The sequence below is a fragment of the Diceros bicornis genome, chromosome 13 (genome assembly GCF_020826845.1).
Source record: "Diceros bicornis minor isolate mBicDic1 chromosome 13, mDicBic1.mat.cur, whole genome shotgun sequence".
In the NCBI taxonomy this organism is placed as follows: domain Eukaryota; kingdom Metazoa; phylum Chordata; class Mammalia; order Perissodactyla; family Rhinocerotidae; genus Diceros; species Diceros bicornis.
Window position 1 is genome coordinate 4503122 of NC_080752.1, and position 22251 is coordinate 4525372.

A 22251-nucleotide genomic window follows, 5' to 3' on the forward strand; every position below is an offset into this window, starting at 1 on the left:
AATGCCGCAGGGGAGGGGCATACAGGGGGCAGAGAAGGAAAATCCAGAAAGAAGGAACTTTGCGCAAAGTATTGAAGGAGGAGTGAGGCATTGCGGGGTGGGAGAGGAGAAAGAGGGATGGAGATGATGGGAATGGCTGGGTTGGGAATGCTGAGCTAAGGAGCTGGACTCATCCTGTAGGTTAGGGGTTGGCAAATCCAGTCCGCTGCCTGTTTTTGTACCCAAAGTTTTACTGAAACACAGACACAGCCATTCTCTTACACATTGTCCGTGGCTGCTTTCAGGCAACAACAGCAGAGGTAAGTAGTTGTAAGAGAGACTGTATGGCGGGCAAAGCTTAAAATATTTATGATCTGGCCATTTTGAGAAAAAGTTTTGCCGATCCTTGCCACAGGCACTGGAAGCTACGGGTGCATTTTAAGCAGAGGACTGCATGGTCAGATTTGTGTTATATCTTTCTGTCACTCTGGGACAATGTACAGATGGACCGGAGCAGTCAAGCCGGCAGGAAAGAAGGTGCTTTGAGAGGCTGGTGTAACTGTCCAGGAGGGGGATGGAGATGGACAATATTGCTGTTGTTTATTAAGAGATTTATTAACAATTGCCATGTGCCCGCACTGGGCTAAGCCCCTTACACATATTCCCCTCATTCAATCTGCACAGCAATTGCAGGTAACGTTGTTCTCCCCATCTTACAGATGAGGCGCAGAGAGGAAAGGAGCTTGCCCAAGGTCACACAGCTGGTGCGCAGCAGAGCCAGGATGCAAACCCCGTGCCAAGCGCAAGGGTCCCTCAGTGCCAAGCTTAACGTCTCTGGGGTTGACCATGTTTGCTTTTCCACAGATCCCTTCGAGATTCCCCGAGAACTCACAGAACATAGTCTTCTCTAGGAGAAAATCTACCCTGAGTCGAGTCAGGCAGGAAGTGGGAGGCAGGAGTGTGGCTATTTTGGAAAAGCGACACGAAAAACCACGAAACTTCCTACCTGTCCCGTTTTGCTCCCATCTGTCCTCAGAAAGAAGGCCACCCCTCTCTTAGATAAAAAGGTGTTTCTCCCCACACAGTGGCTCTGCCACTGGTGGTGGGAGAGAGCACTAAGCTTAGCACACATTCGCTATTTTTAAAGGACTATATAAACAAACAGGGCTATGTAAATATTAAAAAAAAAAAAAATGAGGTCATCCTTTTAAAATCTAAAAATGTTCTCTTTCTATGGAGTGAGCAGCAAAACCTCAGAAAGAACTGGTGCTTTTTTATCCCAGAGAGGCCTCCTCCAGCCCACAGCCTCCCGAAGCCGCCAGGCCTGCCCCTCCCTTCCTTGTACCCGCGGAGGGAAGGCAGGTGGCCTGGGAGCCGGGACCCCTAGGTTTTACTCCTGGCTCTGTGGGCTTTGCCTCGAATGCCCAAAGCCACTGCTCAACCCCAGCCACTAGCTCCGCGGGGCCCTGACATCCGACCCCATCCAGGTCACTCACAAGCACTGCCCATGCTCACGTGCCCTCCTCCCGCACAAACCTGGCTTGGCGTGCTGACCCAGCTGCCCCTCTCCTCTGCCTCCCCCTTACCTTGATCTGCTGAGTGGCCTCAAAGGCCCTTTGCATGCTGATTAGAACTAACTTGTATGCTCCCTCCACACCCCCCACCCCCACTTCTCTGTGCATATTGTAATTTCTCCCTATGTTCTTCTGGACCTCTTCTTCCAAGCTGATGGCTGGAAGTCATTACAGCAGCCTTGGAGAGCTGTGTTTAGGTCACCAACAGTCCTTAGGAGACACCTCAAGCTTCTGCAGGCGCTCACGAGGCTTCTCTGAGTTTCTGAAGTACCTTCTCCACTACCGACCCCCCTCCTCACCTGTGACACCCTCCACCGTCAACAGCATCACCTCACTTCTCTCCTCCACCATCTTTCACTCCTTCTTCCTCTGCCTCCCAATCCCAACTCGCAGCATCCTTGGCTCCTCCGTTATCCTTCAGCACAGAAAGGAGAACTACCAATATTTGCCGAAGGAGCAGTTTTCAAATTGTGTTCTATGGAGGTGTTTCAGAGGTTCTTCAAATGTCAAGTGAGAATTTTATTCTAAAAATATCATTTGAGTCCTATTAAAACTGTTATAGGAAATGGACCAGCACATTCAAACATGTTCTACAGCACATTGTAACACACTGAGTACAGCCAATGGGTGTATCCAGCTTAACTTGGTTCGTGCAGACCCTAGACTAAGGCCTGGGTAGATCCTGAACTTCAGTATTGAAATGTGTCTTCAACTAGAAAGACGTAGCTCTTTACTGGGCATCTTTATGTTGTTTAAATTCAGGACTATACACATTTACTCAAGACCACACAAACAAGTAGACTCTACAGCTGTCAGTGATATGAGAATGCACGATGTGGATTATCATGAAAATGTCATAAATGATGTGTACTTCCTGTCTGAGTGTTGTAATAAGGAGTTTAAGCAGTTGTTTGACACTGTCAGGATGCAAACCAGAATTCCCTCCTACTCCTTCCCAAATGCCTACATCACATCCACCTGAAGACCATCCTGGGCGGCAAGGTAAGCTGTTAGAAATCTGTTACCATTCACATCCTCTTGTTAATATGATTTAGAATTTTCTTAATACTGTGCAACCAAGGCAAACAAAACAAAACAAAAAAGCAACATTGGATGTTCCTGCTGATATAGTGAATACAGAGATCATCTAGAACAGAGGCCAGCAAACTTCTCCTATAAAGGGCCAAATGGTAAATATTTTGGGCTTTGTGGGACAGATGGTCTCTGTCACAACCACTCAGCTCTGCCACTAGAGTGGGAAAGCAACCATAGATAACGTGGAAATGAATGGCATGGCTGTGTTCCAATAAAGTTTTGTTTACAAACATCAGGCAGCAGCCTGGGTGACAGGCTGTATAGTTTGCCGACCCGAATACAGATCCTGAGATTTCAATGTTTTTAAACATCTAAGCAGAGTTATTGCTTTGAGAGTCACTGCTGGACTTTTATAATGAACTTACAAAATAAATGTGTATTAATAAACCGCCACTTCAACCTGCTGTATATACTGACATTCAAAGTCAAGCAAGAATGGACTTTCAAAAATGGCTTCTAAGACGATAAAAGTTTGAAAACTACCAACAGAGAGCTTTGCTGCTAAGAAAATGCTTTCATATCCTTTTCAAATTAGGTTCACCCCACGGTCACATTCAGAAATCACTTTTATTCTGGAGAAAGTCCCAGTCCAGGTCCCTACTAAAGGGGGGCCATGACTCCACCTCTCTCTGCCCTCAAATAATTCCAAACAGAGCTGTTCCCAGGCCTCAGATGGTGTTAATGGGACTCTCCAGCACAGGGGCTCTGCAATGCCGCCAAACGCTGGCTCGTGGCTGGCACGCGTGCCGGCCTGGGCCTGAGCCCTCCACCTTGTTCACATCCCAGCCTCCTCCCTGGTGGCTGGGGGAAGCAATGCCAGCAGTGGGCCATGAGTGCCTGGACACTCCAGAAGCACTGAGTCAGCACCGCACTAATCACAGATGCTTTTATTCCTCAGGGAGAGCACGGGAAGGGGCGGGGACCAGAATTCTTGCTCCAACTGACAGCTCACTTCCCTCTGGGCCAGTCCCATCCTCTGCAGATTCTTCCGTGCAGCTGGCAGAGCCCACATGGACAAAAAGAGAGTTTGGGAGTGAAGGAGGGGAGGGCAAATGCCAGGTCTGGGGTGGATTCCCCATCAGCACTCCCCATGGCAGTTCCCCTGTAGCTCTGCTTGCAGCCCTCAGAGGTTTCTACTTCCAGCCTGGTTCAAGTATCTACAGCACACCTGGATAAATCCAGACCCTGCTCTGAGACTGCCAGTGGAAGAGACCCAGAAACGGCCATCTGTGACATGTGCAGAAGGAAACAAATGCTAAATCGAGGCACCAGGTGTCCCAGGAGGCCAAGGAAGGGGGGCCCATTCATTACAGTGCTGTCGATTCCTATTAAAAAGGGTAAGGCTCACTCTTGAAGCTGCTACTGCCTTTCTTCAGGAAGTATCTTGGAGGGGGGGGTGCATCTTGCTGGGTCTTTTGTAACCAGAAGCTCTGTTCCTTACTAGCTGTGTGACTGTCTTCAAATTACTGAACCTCCCTGTGCTGCTTGCTTATCTTTACAAAGGGGGCACTAAAACCAGCCCCACTGGGGTTTCTGCAGGACTCAGTCTTGCCTGTAAAGTCCCAGGCCCCACGTGCAGTGTCCGTCCCCTCACTTCACCCTGACCCTTAGGAACTCACACGCTGGGACCCGATGGCAGAGCACAGCAGACACATCACATTGCTGTGCTGCCACTGGGAGGGCAGAGTGGCAGCCAACGGCCTGCCTGAGTTGGAAGGGCTGCTCACGGTTGGGGAGCCCTTGCTCTGTGCCCAGCAACACTCGAGGGGCCTTACCTGTATCTTCACAGCAGCCCTGGTAGGTAGGACCACTACTTCCCATCTTACAAATGAGAAAGAAAAGGCAGAGAGACTGAGCAACTTGCCTCCTAAGCCAGTAAATGCCTCACAAAACCAGTAAATGCCGGACCTGGGATTTGAACTTGGGAAGTGCCAGAGCCTCCACTACGAAGCACCACGTCAAACATCCCCCTCAAAATGAGGCCCAAATGCTCAGTCCTTCTTCCTCGGAGTCCAGGGGATGATTCCTCTACCTGCACTGGAGAGCCCTGGCCGTGGTCTGGGTCCAGTGGGCCCACGTGGTGTGGCCGCACTGTGGGCAGAGGCCTGGGCCCAGCCACCACAGCTCAGGCAGCTATAGTGATACCACCTCTGAGGGCTGCCTGAGGCACGGTCCTCCTCCCTGTGTGTGAGAAAACGTCTGCGGGGAAGGAAGGGAACGAGGCACCACTCGCGGCACAGGCACGCCAGGCTGGGAAGTGCCCCCTGGGACACAGAGCTGAGCCCCCAGATGCAAACACAGGACAAGCATCACCAGAGCCCCAAGAAAGAGGCCCTGAGCCCCTAGACCCTGGCCATATCAGAATTAGAACACAGATTCCTGTGTCCCCCTCCCCAAAGTCTGATTCAGAGAGTGGGGCGGGGCGGCAGGAATCTGCTTTTTTTTAACCAGGCACCCCCCCACGACTCCCCAAGAGATTCTGATGCACTCCACAGCCAGACAAAACATGCAAAGACACACTCCCCACCAAAGAGCTGCTCACAACACACACCTAGCCTGTACCACAACCTGAGCTTCTGACCTGCACTACAACGCACACCTGAAGAGCAACAGAAGACCCTATATATACAGTATACAGATATACACACATACACCAATGCCGGGGCCCCTCCCCAGGCCAATTCAGTCAGTATCTCTGGAAGTGGGGCCCTGCTATTGGAATTTTTAAAACCTTTCCAGGTGAGTCTAACGTGCAGCCCAGTCTGAGAACCCCAAGTCCTTTCACTTCTTCACAACAGGTAGGGCCCTGGAGAGATGCCGGCCAGGCTCCTCTGACTAGCGGATGGATGGGCAGGGGCTCTTTAGGAAAGAGCCTCCAAGGGGGGAGGGCAGAGAAGAGGGTGGAGCTCTGGAAAGCAGTAGGGCACATGGGGCTGGCGGGTGGGGAGGCTGTGGTCCCTTGAGAGGAGTTACTGCCAGGGACAGAATGGAAACAGGAATTGGGGAGATAAGACTGCATTTCAGGGCAGACAGCGTGAGGGCAGAGTCTGGCACTCAAGGTCTCTACTCCTGGCCAAGGATGTCCCGAGGACTTCCAGCTCGGGACAGCTGGAAGTCCTCAAGGAAGGCAATAATGAGAATACATTTTAAAGAGGAACAACACTAGCAAGCTCAGGCAAGAAAGACTAAACTGGCACCCCCAGCAAGCATATTCAATGACATCCCATTTCTTACCTGTGCTGAAGGCACCACTTTCGATGACCGAAACTAAAACGTTGTTCTCTTTGAAAACCAGTGTTCATGTCCACCCCTGCTGCAGTGCCCTTGTCTCACGCTCTGCTCTTTCCTCTGGAAGGAAGAGCTCGCCTGGCCAGTATCTCTCGAGGCTCCTCCATGAACTAGGTTGAGGCTGCTGGGTTTGTGCCTTGAACCCTGCAGGGGATGGTTGAAAAACACAGTCACAGGGTTTGCTTGGTCAACCTTTTTTAGAAACAGAATAATCTCTGCCTGGTCCCAGGGGGCCCAGGCCCCGAACTCTTCCCAAGCTGCTTGTTGTGGTGAGGGGCCAGATCTCCATTCCTCTGGGAAGTCAGTGTGGCCTGGTGGCCCTGGCACCCACCATGTTCTACCTTGCACCTAGCATCTCACTTCTCTGAGGTTCTATTTCTTCACCAGGAAGAAGGCAGAATTCTAAGACAACTTTCAAGGTTTCCTGCCCCTCTGGCTTACACATCCTGCATAATGCCCAAGACCGTGGATATGAAGGATTTTAGGCACATGATTAGGTTACGGTATAGGACACAGTTGACCTTAAAATAGGGAGGTTATTCTGTGGGCTTGACCTAATCAACAAAGCCCTTTAAAAGCAGAGTTTTTGCTGGCTGGTCACAGAAGAGGAAGTGATGGAGACTAGAAACAGGAGAAACGTTTGACGTGTGCTTGCTGCCTAGAAGATGGAGAGGCTGTGTGAAAGGACCTGAGGGCAGCCTTGAGGAGCTGAGAACCCTGCTGACAACCAGCAAGAAACTAGCGCCACAGTCCTACAACCACAGGACCTAGATTCTATTAACAACCTGAATGAACCTGGAAAGCAGAATTTTCCCCAGAGCCTCCAGACGAGAACTCAGCCTATGGATACCTCGATTTTAGCCCTGAGCAGAGAATCCAGCCACTCCGTACCAGACTTCTAACCCATAGAACTAGGAGCTAACAAATGAGTGTCGTTTTAAGCCACTAAGATCGAGGTAATTTGTTACACAGCAAGAGAAAACTAATACAACCTGCAAGAGTGACTCATATTTGGGCAGGAGTGAGAATTAAATATAATAATAGACATAAGAGTGCATAGCGTCCCCAAATCACTAAACAAAACAGAACATTCAGGGCCAAAAGATGCGGCTCAGGCCAGGAGTTCAACAACGATCACCGATGATGGACGTTAAGTGAGCATCCATTTTTAACAATCAACTTGCCAGGCTGTTGTAAGGGTCCATGAGAAGATGGAGAGAAAACGGCTTTATGATCGAGAAAGCCCGGTCGTGCTAGTTGAGCACGGCGTGGTACGCCACATCCACGCTGCTCTCTTGGGACGGTACTCAGGTTTGTCTGCTGGAGGCAGTCTGGTGTGATGGCTGAGACGTGGCTCCTAGGGCCGGGACGCCTAGGTTCCAGGCCCGGCCTTCTATTCGTTACCTCTAAGGCTTTGGAAAGTTGCTTAGCCTTGCTGTGCCTGAAAAGCGTGCTAAGAATGGCAAGTACCTCCCAAGGTTAATGATCTGGTACACGTAAAGGGCCTCAACCAGTGCCTGGCATGAGGTATGGCCCATGTAATCACTATGGACATTATCACAGGGTGGACCCAGTAATCTAGGTCTGCAGTAACCTGCACACAGGCCTGGGGCATTGTCATCTTCCTTCTCTTGGGTGCCATGCTTTTTATTGACATAGCCTTGGAATAGTTAGCGTTTTGGCAACTACATCCCACCGCTGATTCCTACAGAACATACAGGCAAGCTGAGCCCCTCAGCTGTCCCCTCCCCGCCACACTTGCTGCTATTAAATCCAGTCAGCCCTGTCCCACGCCCCAGGGCAGCGTCGCACCACCACAAAGTGGTGTGATTGAACTTGCTCAGTGCCTCCCATCTATCATTTCCTGATTCTGTTGTCCAAACCATCCAAACTTCACCACTCTGAGGTTTTCCATCATCCCCAGATCTGACCTCACATCCTCCAGTAGATCTCAATTATTAATAAAAACGGCCATGCTCACTGTGCACACAGACTCCAGGAGTCTTGAAGTCCGTGTAGACTGTACGTACTGTGGACGGGGTCAGTCTGACTCATTCCCCCACCCCTAAAGCTTGGTGTGGCGTCTCACACACAGTCAGTGTAGAACAATTCTCTGTAGAACCTAATTCAGTTGTCACTCATTTAACAGATGCATCTTCAGTACCTATTTTGGTTCAGGCCTGCTAGGACAAAAGATGGCAAAGATTCAGCCCCTACCTTCTAAGGGATCACAGATGGGGGCTGGAAGAGGGGCAAAGAATCAGAGGAGTGCATGGCAGTGTTGCTGGTTCTGAGCTACTCCATAGAGACGGCATAAAGAACAAAGTAGTCAATTTTGATGGTGTTTGAACGTGTGAGAAAGAGAGATGGGATATTTCAAACAAAGGGAGCAGTGTAAGTAGACAGGAGACCCCAAACTGGCCAAATGTTAAAGAAATTGCATGCTGTCCATATGGTTGCACGTGAGGGGCAGTGATAGCTCATGAGGGAAGAGTTGGCCAGGGAAAGAGCTTGATATATGGAATAGCCTGGACTCGATCCTGCAGTGGAGTGAGGTCACCTAATCATTTTAATCAGTGAGGTAATGCAGTCAGGACGAGGGGTGTGGCTCAAGGAGATGATGAGGTCAGGTGGAAGGAGGGAGTCGATGCCCTCCCACCCCTCAGGGAGGCCAACATCATCTGAGTGCCACTCCCAGCCTCCAGCAGCAGGTGGGAGGGTGGGAGGACACGCCTGCATCCCGGTGACAGGAAAATGTTACACACACCTCAAGTTCCACACAGCATCCTGAGACCTTGTGTTGACCTCTCCCTCAAACACCACGGAAATAAAGAGAAATGTACAAATGAGAACAGATCCAGAGTACCACCAGCTGGCCAGCCAGTCTGAGGAAAAGCAGACAAGTGGGATGACAGAGAATCTAATCAGAGCTAAGCCAGCCTCACCCAACCGGGGCGAGGAAAGGCCCACCTGCCAAACCCCTGAGAACTCCCTCAGAGGCTGTGGAGGTGGGGCAGGGCAGGCTGGGTGGAATTCCTGAAATCCAAGAATAATGAGCGAGTCCTTCAGGTTTCCAAAGAGACCAAAGTAGGGGGACAGGAGAATGGACACCATCTACCCTGACACCTTACTGTCTTTATTAGCATGACTTTCTTCTTCCAGGAGACTCCAGCCCTGGCAAACGGCTTGACTGTTCATTACAGAAATGTCCTGAGGGACCACAATCTCTTCAATCAACAGTTTGTTCCCTAAGATTCTTTGAATCTCCTGCCTTGCCTCAAAATTCTTCCTGTTTCCACCAGTCCCAGACAGTCTTGTTTCTTACACAATCCTAACCAAGCCCAGGCTGACACCCATCTTAATGGAAACTTCCAATCCTCCGCGAACCCTGACCTTGCCTCCCTGCTCCAGACACGTCAAGGCTCCGAGGAGGTGATGGTTCCCCTTACCCAGGTGAGCAATAAACTCAGCTTATCTCTGAGAGTCTGTATAAAAATTTTGAGAATCAAATTGACATTGGACTTGACATCACATCATTAACTACTAGAGGGCAACAGAGCAAAGACCACAGAGCTCTGAGGAAAAAGGGTTACAACCCTGAGATCTGTTACTCATCTGAGTCTCAAAGCCAAAGAGAGAAGCACTAAAAATAGCAGGCCACCCACTTATCTTTTCTTAAAACAGTTACTCAAGGAATTACTCCAACAAAATAAAAACTGTCTCAGAATAAGTAATTCAAGAAAGGGCAAGACAGGAGACACAGGAAATAGTGACGGACAACAAAAGTAGAAAAAGGTACAGTCAAATCTAAACAGATGTTGATAATAATGGTCTCCTCTTGTTGGGAATTAAATACCATTTAGTTCTTGACATTAGTGGAGAAGTATGGGCTTTCATTTTTCATTTAAGGGTAACCATTTCTCGGAGAAAAATAAGATACAGATCTTTAAACCACTGTGTGTGGAGGAGAGAAGAGCAAAGAAAATTCAATTAATTCAGCAAGAGTTAGGAAAGGGAAACTAAACAGGAAAGAAAAAGTATCACAAACAAAAGATGTAAAATAAGAAGACAAAAGTAAGACCAAACAAATCAATAAATACAAGAATGTGAACAAATTCAGTTACCCTATTTTAAGACAAGAGATTAGGTTGGGGGAAAAAAAACAACCCAGCCAGATGCTGTTTGGAAGTGACACACTTACAACAAATTAACAAAAAGAAAAGTTGAAATCAGAGAAATGGTAAAAAGCTATAACAGCAAAATGGTAACCAAAAGAATGCAGGAAAGTCAATAATAATATCAGACAAAAAGCAAAAATGCTAAATAGAATAAAATGGGGCATTTTTACTGCTAAACAGGTCTATTTCTCCAAGAAGCCACAAAAATCATGAATCTTTACCTTCACTCTGAACAACAGAACCATGAAATAGTACATGAAATAATACATTCTTAGAACCACAAGGAGAAGGCAAAAAAATAGAGCAGTAAATATCTCGAGTACATTCCTCAAAATCTGACGGTACAAGCACCCTCCAAAGAAAACTATGGAGGATTTGAAGACAGTAAGCATCACTTCATACATACTCAAAAAACAGAAAAAACACCTTTTTCTCAAATGCCCTTGCACTAGACCACAAGAAAATCTCAAATTCCAACAAGTACACCACAGTCTCAGTTCTCAATGCAATAGAATTAGAAATTAACAAGTATCAAAAAATAAAAAAGTAAACTATGCACATGACAATTTAAAAATGCTTTTCTAAATAACCTTTGAGTCAAAGGGGACAGAAAAACTGAAATTGTAGGGTATTTCTAAATGTACAACATTGAGAACTGTACTTTTAAAAATCTGTGGAATGTAACCAAAGCTGCATGTAGAGGAAAATTCTAATCTTACATGCTTTTATGATAAAATAAGAAAGATTAAAACTAAATGAATTAACTGTCTAGCCCGAGAAGCTGAAAAAGAATAAAATGAACCCAAATAATCTAGAAAGAAGAAATGAATAAAATTTAAAACAAAAAACAAACGACTGAGAAAAGTACAGCAGTGACAATAAAAAAATATAAACCCTCAAACGGGTTCTCTGAGACCAACAAAATGCTGGCTAATCTGACCAGCAGGAAAGAGCAAGACCACAAATAAGGGATCAGAAAGGCAGTGTAAACACATATAAGAACATTTTTTAAAATTTAAGAGACTTTGATACATAACTTGATGTCAATGAATTTGAAAATTGATGATTTTCTAGAAAATTATAAATTGTAAAACTGAAAAAGAGAGGGAAAACCTGTATAGACCAATAACAATAGAAGACACAGAAAAGACTGTCACAGATGGAATTCCAAATTAGTGGAGAAAGAATGGATTATTTACATAAGAGAGCTATGACAACTGGCTGGCTGTCTATTCATTCAACAAATATTTATTAAGTGCCTACGATGTGTCGGCACTGTTGTGGGCACTGGAGATTCAGCCCTGAACAAAACAGACCAGGCCCCTGCCTCTGTGGAGCTGAGGGTCTAGCAGGGGAGATGAACAGTAAAACAACAAACAGGTAAAATAAACGATACGGCAACAAAAGGGACACGGAGTGAGGGAGAGTGGAGAATTCTATTTTAAATAGAGCGCCTGCACCACACTCACACAGAAATTTATTTGGATCAAAGCTATAAACAAAACACATATGCAAATCCATGAAAATACCAGCACTATTAAATATTTGTATAACTTAGTGTTGGAAAATAACTCTCAAAGTCTGAACTGGACCTCAGTGTTCCTAAAAGAAAAGATTAATAAATCTGACTACAGAAAATATTAAGCACTACATATAACAAAAGGCCCCATCAATGGTTAGAAAACAAATGACAAATTAGATAAAAATATTTGGAACATATATGAAAAAGGGTAGATATCTGTAATATGTAATAAGCACCCAAAAAAACAATAAGAAAAGACACATAGCTAATGAAATGAAGACAGGAAAGTAACAGATCATTATTCAAGAAATGAAAATGTCTAATGAAGATGTGCAAAGATGCCTGGTCTCATTAATAATTAAAGGGTATATGCTAAAAGTCAATATCACCTTTCCTCCATTTGATTGGCAAAGAGGAAAATGATTGCTACTATCCAGTGCTGGAGAGAAGGAGTGGCCAAAATTTACGCTGACCTAGCAGCTTCACAAGTGCACACGCACGTCACTTAACACAAACACACACACAGATGCACGTGTACACAGGATCATGGCAGCACCATTTTAAACAGTGAACACGGAAACAACCTCAATATCCATCAGCAGGGAATTGGTTTAAGAAGTAAATGATGATAAATCCACCCAATGGAATAGTAATGAGACAGTAACTTTTCTTGATTAAAAATAAATATATACTGCTACCAATAACAGAGATTCATTGTGACTTTATACATCGAACAGGAGTTCCACACTTCTCGGGGGTGATCTCCCCTACTCCTCACAGCCTGCAGGATGGAAGGCACCCCTGCTGACCCGATTTTCCACACGCGACTTAGTGAGGCCAGGAGACCTGACAGGTGGTGAATTTTGGTCTGTCTGACCCCAGAGCCTGTACACTTAGCTGTTATGCACACTTCCTCTCAAGAGGATGGTGTGAACAAGGGGAAAAGCAACGTCACAGACACACACGTATCTGGGCGGCTGTGATTGCTACAGAGGACCTGGAGGAGACACGCCCAGCTGTCAGCCTGTCCTAGGGGTGGACTACAGAGTGGCTGGGGTTTGAAGCATGTGCATTTTCTTCTTTCTATATATCTATACTGTTCATTTTTTTTTTTTACAATAAGTATGTATCACTTTTATAATTTAAAAATTGTAATTTAAAAAATTCTATAAAAATGTCTTCTCTTTAGAAAACAGCTGAACAGGGAAGGCCGACTAGGGCAAGAGGGGCCCAACTGCAAGGTGGAGCCCAAAAGAGCAGGAAGGACCAGGGCCAGCTCCTCTGCAGGCCCCACCCAAAGCCACAGGAGGGAGGCCCATCCTCCCCCTCCCCACCCACCCCATGGAACCAAAGCCTCACAGCATGGCCTCTGCCGGCAGGTGGAGGGCGCCCCACATCCGGCCTGGGCACTGGGGACTGGCACTGCTGCAGGGGAAGTTCAGCTGATGAAGAGTTAAAGGAAAACCCCAGATGCCCGCAGGGACCAGCCTTGCTGGGTCACAGCACAGCTGCTTTCCGAGGGCAGGCAAGGAAGCCAGGGGGCTTTGGGCTGCAGCGTTTTGCCTCACACTTGGATGCCAGAGAAGGGGGATAAGGCTGGCTCTGAGGCCCCAGCCGCCCTCCTGATGCGCTGCCTGCCCTTCCGCCGTGAACAGGACATCTGCAGATAGGACCAGCACACGGACAGGCTGAGTCTGACCTGCTTGGGGCAGGGAATTGTGGGACAAATCTTTCTATCTTTATTGTTATTTCTGCTATTGTGGTCTGTGAATCAATAAGAAAACACAAAAATCCAAGACACTGGGACACACACATGGCAGAATCATATGGAATAATCTCGGTGGATCATGTTGGGCTACTCAGCAATTGGGAGGGGAAATGAGGAGAATTCCTGTCATGCCTCCTTTACCCAACACCGGGGAAGCAGTGTGGGACAGCACACAGAGTCAGCCCTGGCCTCAGAAGAACTTGGGTTCAGACCCTCGTTTCACCCATTAATAGCTGTGTGACCTCAGCTGAATTACTTCACTTCTCTGAGCCTCACTTTCCTCATGAGTTAAAAGTGAAGAACATCTCCCTTCCCTGGGTTTGCTGTGCAGATCAGATGAGACAACATGTGTGAGAGATCTAGCATGGAGCCAGCATACAGGAGGCACTCAATAAATGCATGTGTCTTCTTTAGTTATGGTGGGAGACCTTCCAACTCGCCCTTTCTCTGTCAGTCTCTCCTCTTTCTGGCTCCTGTTTCAGTATTGGCTCTGTGAGGTTTCCTGCCTCCTTCCCTGTGGTCAGCCTTCGGGGTCTCCCTTTCCTGGGGTGCTCACCTTTGCTTCAAATGCCTGCACTTCAGGCTGAGAACACTGCCGCATGCATCGGGCAGCCCAGAGGCTGCTTCTGGACCCCTCCTGGTGCCTGGCAGTGTTCTCCAGACAAGAGGCTACTCCCTCCCAGACCAGGAGGGTGAGCAGAGAGAAAGGCAGCGGGCTCAGAGCCTTGGATATGGACAAGACATGCTTTGGGACTACCTGGGAAATGTTTCCCAGTACAGGCAGGGTTTTTAAAAATAGAGGATGGTGATACATTTCCAGCTGCATTGAGGATAGAAACAGAACTTCAAGGCGGGGTAATGGATTCCGTTTAGTGCCAGGCGGGAATATCCAGTCCCATAGACTCTACACTGGGATCAGGCAGAAGAAATGTTCCTGGTTTTCAGGCCCTGCAGGGAAGGCGGGGAGGTGCCGGGTGGCACATGGAGGTACCCAGCCTGGGAGTCCAACAGAAAAGAGCAGCAGGGAGAGGAGGTGCAGGCGAAGCCCCAGGGCTGCAGGTGAGGCCCGGGCGCTGAGACCTGCCAGGGCTCAGACAAGGGGCAGAGGAGCCATTTCCTGCACACCAGGCCACAGCTCGCGGCGGCCCTCTCTCCTCCGAAGTCTCCCCTCTCTGGGTACAACAGAAAGCCCACCAGGCTGGCCCACGCTTGAGGTCCAGCTGCATGCAGCCGAGTGATCTTCAACAAGACACTCCCTGGCACTGGGCTAAACCCCAGGGTGCAAAGGTGAAGGAGACCTGGCCCCTGCCTTCAGGTGTTGCAGATCTCGTGGGGAGGAAGGGCCAGAAAATCGGTGATTACAGCTCTCTCTCCCAAGGACCCCCGAACTCGGGCTGCTTCCTCCCAAGAAAGCTCATAACATCTCCCCAGTTTGTGGAGACAGAAGGGAGGAAAGCAATATTTGCTGAGTGCCTACCATGTGCCAATGCTGTCCCTATATTATCTCACTGTCACACCAACGCTATAGGCAGGCTCCATCCGATAGCTGAGAAAACAGAGGCTTAGAAAGCAGAGAGACGCAGACAGCCTTACACAGCAGCAGGAGAGCCCCAGGCATTAGATAAAACCAGCACCACTAGTCTCTGCTGCTGTGTGGCCTCAGGCAAGTCATTTAACATTTCAAGTCTCAGTTTCTTCATCTCTAAAATGGGAGCAACTGTGCAAGCCCTGGGTTGGTGTAAGAATTAAATAATACAGAGTTGACTTTCCAAAAAATGGCCTTCTCTCTCTTCGGCTTTGGGTTATTTCTGATCATTTAGCTTTACTTATACTTACAATGATATTGTCTTCTAAAATAAGAAGATTCCAGATCCCATAACAAGACCGCTGCAACTTACTCACAGGGAGGACATGGAAAAAGAAAAGCAGGTTGAGACGCCGGGAGACCCCAGGCACTGCAGGACTCTCCCACTGGCCCACAGTGGGGAAGGGTAGTAACGCCTACTGAGAAGATTGCGAAGTGGGGTGTGTGTTTGGAAGGAGAATTGCTTTCTCCCCTCAAAACGGTTGCCTCCTTAGCCAAGAGGGGAAGCCTGGTCACCAGGGCCCTCCAGGGGACCCAGCCAAGCTTCTGGTCTAGTCTGCAACCTACCCCCACTCCTGCCCAGTGCTGCCCCCCGTCCCTCCCCCACCAGTTTGGAGCCTCAACTGGGCAGAAAAGGCTGTGCCAAAGGAAATGGTTTGCTTCAGAGCCCTCTGGGTCTGCTCTGCTGTTCTTCCTTTTTTTGGACTTTGTGGCTGTTTGAGTGGGTACCTTTTTCCATAGAAAGTTTCCATTGCATCAGCTATTTACATTGTCACCATCTATACGTAGGCTGTTTCGAATCGGTGAACCGAATCAGGCCCTGAGGGGCCCTTCAAGACTTACAGAGGGTGAGAACAGAGCCAGACAGCCCCACCATTCTGGGCTGTCTGACAGTGGAGGCACGGCCCAGCCAGGGCAGGGCCACCTTTCATCTGCTCAGTCCCTTTGGGAAGCCATGTTTAGAGTGGGATTTAAGAGCACAGGCTCCTGGGTTTGAATCCTGCCTCCTCCACTTCCTAGCTGTGTGGCCAGGGGCAGGTTATTTACCTAACATCCCTGGGCCTCAGTGAACTAACTGGCAAGATGGGAATCACAGTAGCACCTACATGGCTGGATTTAGGGGAGACTCAGTCAGTTCACCACACACAGCACTTTTCCCTCACCCATGCTAAGACTCCAATGCCCAACCCTCCTCTGGACCAACACTCGACAGCGTCTGACAGCCTCCCGGGCTCGCCCGCTCCGGAGGGCCAGATCAAGCGTCCTGACACCCAGCTCTCACCAGGCCCCTCTCTGCACCAAACCCTTCAGTGGCTCCTCCTGAAGAGTACGGTCCACACTTGGGGTCTCTTTCACAAATACTCCAGGCTGCCTCCAACATCAATGCTCCCCTGCAAAACCCCTGCTCTTGCCAAACCACCATGCTCAGAGTTTTCCCGCCTTCCTGCGGTTCTATCTGGGATGCTTTTCTCCATTTCACTGTGGCCAAATCCAACCACATCTACCCACGTGAGCCCAGCTCATATGCCACCTCCTCCACGAAGCCCTCCATGCCCTACCCTCTCTGGCCAGAAATGATCTCTCATTGACAGCATTTGGTCTCTTTATTGTGGCATTTACCTTTTCTACCCTACATGTGGAATATAACATCTACAAATGCTTGTTGGCATCACAGACAAACCGCACGATCTTTGAGGACAGGATTGGGATGTATGTGATTCATCTCTGTATCACTCAGAGAGCCTTAAACATAACTGGTGACAATAAATGAGTGAAGAAACACTGAGTTCTCTCAATTTACTACCCCTGGGTGATAGGGGAAAATATCTGTAGGTGTGTTGGTGAAGATGAATCAACATCCTGACAGCATCCACACAGTCTTCTTGGTTCCTCTTGAGGGAATGGCAGACCAGGGTGTCAGCCAGGGACTGGGAGCTCAAGAGGCTCACAGCCCCACTCCAGCCCAGGCTCCACTGCTGAGTCCCAGGGGAACAGCCCACAGCCCAGAGTCAGACTTGGAATCTCAGCATGGGGGTCCTGAAAGTCGTCCGAGGCATCCTGCTGACCTCTCCCTCTCCCTCATTCCTCACAATGCCATATGTTACCAGGTTCTCAGTGAATTGCTCCGTAAGTGTCTCTCAAGCCTATTAGCTCCTCTGCACCCCACTGCTACTGTCCACTCTCCCTGCTGCACAGAGCGGTGCTTCTGCATCAAAACAGCACGCACACGCCACGGCGCTCCTCGACCACTTCCTGTGCCTGCTGACCGCCATCACGCATCCAGATGTCTTAGCCTCTTCCCCAGACGGCCACGGTGACCTTCCAGCCTCACCCATCTCCTGACACTCTCCTTCACCCCTTGCCCTTCAACTACCTGGTAACACTGGACACACTGCCTTCTTCCCAGGCTCTAAACCCTTGTTCACACGGTCCCCACTCTCAGGAAGGTCCTCCCTCTCCTTCTCTGCCAGGTGACCTCCCGCCCACCCTTTGAAAGCTCAGCTCCGGCAATCTCTCTTTCTGCCCCAGCCCCACTGCTGCTGCAGGGACTCGGCTGGAACTCCCTTCTCTTGTGCCGCTGCCCCTCCTGACCATCCAGAGCTCTGCCGCGACACCGACCACACCACACTGTGGTCCTCCTCCTGCCCATGCGTCTTCCCCACAGACAGCGGGCGCCCTCAGGGCAAGAACAGTGTGTGCGGTCTGTGGACCTCCAGCGCTCAGCACAGTGCTGGCATGCGGAGTGAAGGAGTGCTGAGTAACAATGAATAAACGCCACCACCGGCCCGCCTTCCCGGGTGTGGCCCCTGGCGTCACCACATCAGGACCTCCCTTTCCAGGACAAGAAACAGGTGATTGTGCCAAACTGGCAGGTCCATGGTCCAGCTAGACCAAAGCGTTTTCCCAGGGAACCTGCCACCTCTCTGTGCCGTAGCCCCAGAACCCCAAACGGCCCGATGCTTGCCTCTGTGGCAGCTGCGTGGCCGGGGGACCCGGAGATCGGCTGAGGCTTTGGGGGGCTCCAGGAGGAGGGGAATCGGAAGAGCATTCTACCTCTGGCCTCTTGGAACCAAGACCTTCCATGCTGCTGCCTTCCTCCTGCCCACCCTGCTCACCCCTGCCCAGACTGTGCCCACCCTCCTTATCCTCTTACTCCTCACTGGGGCCACCCTCCTGTTTCTCTACGAGGCTACACTCCCAGAACTATGGGGCAGGATGGGGGGTGGTGGGAGGGGGGCAGGACCAGGGGCATGACCCCAGCTCTGCCATTATCCAGTCATGTGACCAAGAACAAATCATGTTCCTCTCTAGGCCTCAGTTTCCCCTTCTATCAAACCAAAGAGCAAACAAGCTCATCTCTAATGACCCCTTCTGTTCTGTCCTTGTCGAGGAGTTGATTTATTTCCCTGCCAGAATAATTCTTTCCAATTTGAGGAAAACAAACAGAGAGAACCACGTGTCTTTCTCTGCTCCTCCTAAAAGCCAGTATGGGTCCCTAACTCTGGAACTATGTTAGATGCCCTTTTGATCCTTGAAGGAATGCCCTCATTGGGTGGCAATTGCTAGGTCCTTATAAGCCAGGAATTGAAACACCCTGGTATATCTGTTCTTTTCTTCTATTTTAACGATGTGGTGAAGCAGGTCTTTCTCACTCTCATTTGACAGAGGAAGCGAGGCTCAGAGAGGTGAGCGGCTTGTTCAAGGCCCCAGCCAGGGTTTGGGAGACATCACACCAGAGCCGCCTGGGCTTCAGCCCAGGAACTGGCCTCACCCAACACACAGGCAGGACACACATCTCTCTGTGCTTCTCCATGAGTTTTCTTCATGCATACAGAAACACCCAGGGAGGTTTAAGGGCACAAAGCCATACAGTCAGCTGGTGGGGGGGGAGAGGCCTAATTCCTAGAAGCCAGGCTCCTTCCAGGCCCAACATTCCAGAGACTAGGCAACACCAACAGCTGGACTTTGCCCATGCAGAGAAGCCTTTATTTCTGAAGATTCCAGCCCCTTCTGCCATCACAGGCCTCCCAGCCTTTGAACCCAGTCCAGGACAACAGAAGTTCTGCCCCCAAGGCAGGGCAATGCCTCATTCTTCCTGGTCCTCCAGCCCTTCTGGCTCCTCCTCTGAGACTCCCAGTGAGGGCTGACTGCATGGGATCTGACCACCAGACGGGAGGGAGAGAAGGTGAGGGCCCAGAGTCCTAGAAGAGAAGGAGCTAGGGCTGCAATTCTGGGCCCTTCTTCCAGCCTGGCTCTCCCAGTTGTCACCCATGGTCTTGTACTGTTATTTTAAGGATATACTGGTCCTGTCTTCCAAATTATACTGTAAACTTTTTACTGGAGGCCCCACAGTTGGACCACATACACTGTGCAGTGCATTCACAGCCCACGACCCCTGCCCCCCCCCCACAGCGTTCATCACCACTGTAATTAAGAACTCATGCACAATTACTTATTCTCTTCTCACAGAACAGAAATGCTCAGGGGAGGACCAGGCCCTGTCTGTCTTATTCCCAAGCTGTAGCTCAGCCCCTAGCACAGTATTAACGTAGAATAGGCACTCAACAAATATGCGCTGGAGTAATGAACTCATCTAGCCACTCACTCATGCACTTAATCAGAAGAAGAGTGGCCTCACCCTAGAGTTGAAGGTGAGAGACCTGTGTTCTGGTCCCAGCCCTCCCCTTAGCTCCCATGTGCCCTTGAGCAAGGTATTTCCACTCTCTAGGCCTCAGTTTCCCCATCTGTGAAATGGAGTGTGGGGTTAGACATTCTGTGCCACATTTGCATGACGCCGATGGCGTGTACCTCCTTAAATTTTGCACACCAGGCACCTCACTTGCCTCACTCACGTCCCTGCCTGGCTTCTCCGCATTTTCTCCAGGCATCACCCAGGTTGAGGCATAGGGAAGTGTCCAGGCAAGCAAGAGGAGAAGGCTCCCAGGAGGGTGGTGACATACGTCACGGCTGGGAGAAGAGCTATTACTCCCGGACTGCATCTCTGGGAGAGAAAAGTGATGCTGACAGGGACGCCTGCCGTGGACAGCAGTGTTATCAGAGGCCTTCACACCAACCCCGTTTATCTCCCGCCTGTACCCCAGGAAGGAGAGAAGAGATCTGCCCCAGGTCAGAGTTACCAGGCGCCACAGCCAGGACCCAGCCTTGGGCACCCTGGGTTCAAGTCCAGGCCCTGTTAGCACATGGCACAGAGTGTGGCTCCCGCAATTCACCCAGGTCCTGGCAGTTCCCTGTGTGTGGCCCTGTCCCTCTTCTCATGGGGCTGGTGGGTGGGTGGGCATGGGGAGCGGGGCAGCAGCAGCAGCAAGCTGGCACTTCAAACACAGACGATGCGATGTTCGCAGAGTGACAGACACCCCAGGAGTGACACAAAGTGTCAGAAGGAGGAGGATTCACCTAGAGAGGATGAGATAGGGTGCCTTGAAGAACTGGAGGGCTCACAGAGGGAGACAGGGGTGGCAGTCCCGGCTGCGGAGACGGCATCTGCACAGCGTGCCTGCAGAAGAGCCTGTTCAGGGCTCTAAAGAGCTGGGGCTTCCTGAGGGCAAGGTCACTTTCCCACGTGGACAGCGAGGTCGCCAACAGCAACGATCAGACCTCAGGAAAGCAAAAGAACACGTCTGCAACCTGTCTCTCTGAGAGCCGCTCCCCGTCCCGCTCTCAGCCTCCCCGGTGTGCTGCCTCCTGCTGTCATGGCAGACGACACCAAACTCAGGGTGTAAGCAGCACAGACGTACTCTCAGAGGCCTGGAGGTCAGGAGTCTGAAATGGGTCTCATGGGCTATGATTACGGTGCCCACATGGCTCGATTCTTCTGGAAGCTAGAGTGAGAATCCATTTCCTGACCTTTTCCAGCTTCTAGAGGCTGCCTGCATTCCTTGGTACTCGGCCCCTTCCTCTATCTTCCAAGCCAGCAATGGCGATGCAGCTTTCCTCACATGGCACCGCTGACAGCGACTCTCCTGCTTCCCCTTCCACATGTAAGGGCCCTGGGACTGCACTGGGCTCAAGAGCATAATCCAGGATAATCTCCCGATTTTAAAGTCAGCTGTTTAGCAACTATAATTCCATCTGCAACCTTAATTCCCCTTTGCCGGGTAAAGTAAAGTATTCACAGGTTCTAGGAATGAGAATGTGGACATCTTTTAGAGGCCATTATTTGGCCTACCATGCTGCATGGAACACATCTCCCTCAGCACAGCTTCAGGAGAAAGGCACCCCAGGCAGAGAGACAGAAGAGGCAGGGGCGGTGGGGGCCGTGGGCAGAGGGGCGGGCAGGGGCGGTGGGGGCTGTGGGGAGAGGGGCGGGCCGACACACACCCCACCCCAGTGGCAGCGGTGGCGGCAGCTTCCTGGCTGCCTGCTCAGCGTGCGTGGTCCTTGACAAACTCGTCATGTTTCCACACTGAAATAGCACGTGCAGTTTCCACAGTGACTGCAGGAGCAGGAGCAGAGCCAGAAATACCCCTGCTGCAACGGAAAACATCCCTTCCTCGCCGCTCCACTCGCTCTCGCACAGTCACTCTCCCCATCACCGTGGCGCTGTGGGCACAGGAGTTTCCGGCGGGTTCTAAGTTGGAGGCCCTTCCAGGGCTTGGTGGTGACCGGGGGCGTGCGCCTCCTGCAGCCTGCCTCCAATGGGGGTACACAGGTGTGTGGATCTGCCCCCAGGGATCTGAGTGTGGGGCGGGGCTGGGCACCCTGGCCTCTACATCACTCGTGGTGAGCTGAGGTCTCCTCTCCCCTCAGCCTCACTGCCCCTGAGCTGCAGGTCCCTAGGCATCTCAATCTTTCCTTCTCTGACCTCTTGCCACCAAACACTGGTATCTGCTGGGCACCCCCTTTGCCCTGAAGCCCATGATGATCTGATCTTGCCCTCTCCTTGGGGGCCCCCAGAATGTGACTAGGCCCTGCCCTGTGACAGCCAGCTGGCCCACAGAGGGAAGCAGCCAGCAGCCACTCTCACAAGCCCAGCTGTGCCCCGCCCTGCCTTCCCTCTAGGCCAGCCCTGCCGGCCTGCTCTTCGTTCTGGTCCTGCACGTCCCATCGGGGAAGCTCAGTCTAAACCCTGCCTCCTCCCAGAGCCCCCTCACCCCTCAGGGAGTTTTCCTCTTAGAACAAGATCTCACTCCCTGTAGGAGCTAAAAAATTGGCTGAAATGTATAGACCAACAGATGGCCAGGCCTCACCATCCACACCACTTACTCATATGACATGGTGTCTCTAGGCCCTGGGAAATCTCC

General features: G+C 50.3%; 1 protein-coding gene across 1 annotated transcript in view; it reads right to left on the bottom strand.

The window, feature by feature from the left end:
* The window catches only part of HIVEP3 (HIVEP zinc finger 3), a 503450-nt gene that overhangs the window by 102694 nt on the left and 378505 nt on the right, over positions 1–22251 (bottom strand). Inside the window, exon 4 of the mRNA XM_058552079.1 lies at positions 5883–6080. The gene's annotated coding sequence lies outside the window, so the exon portion shown is untranslated. The remainder of the gene's footprint in view (positions 1–5882; positions 6081–22251) is intronic.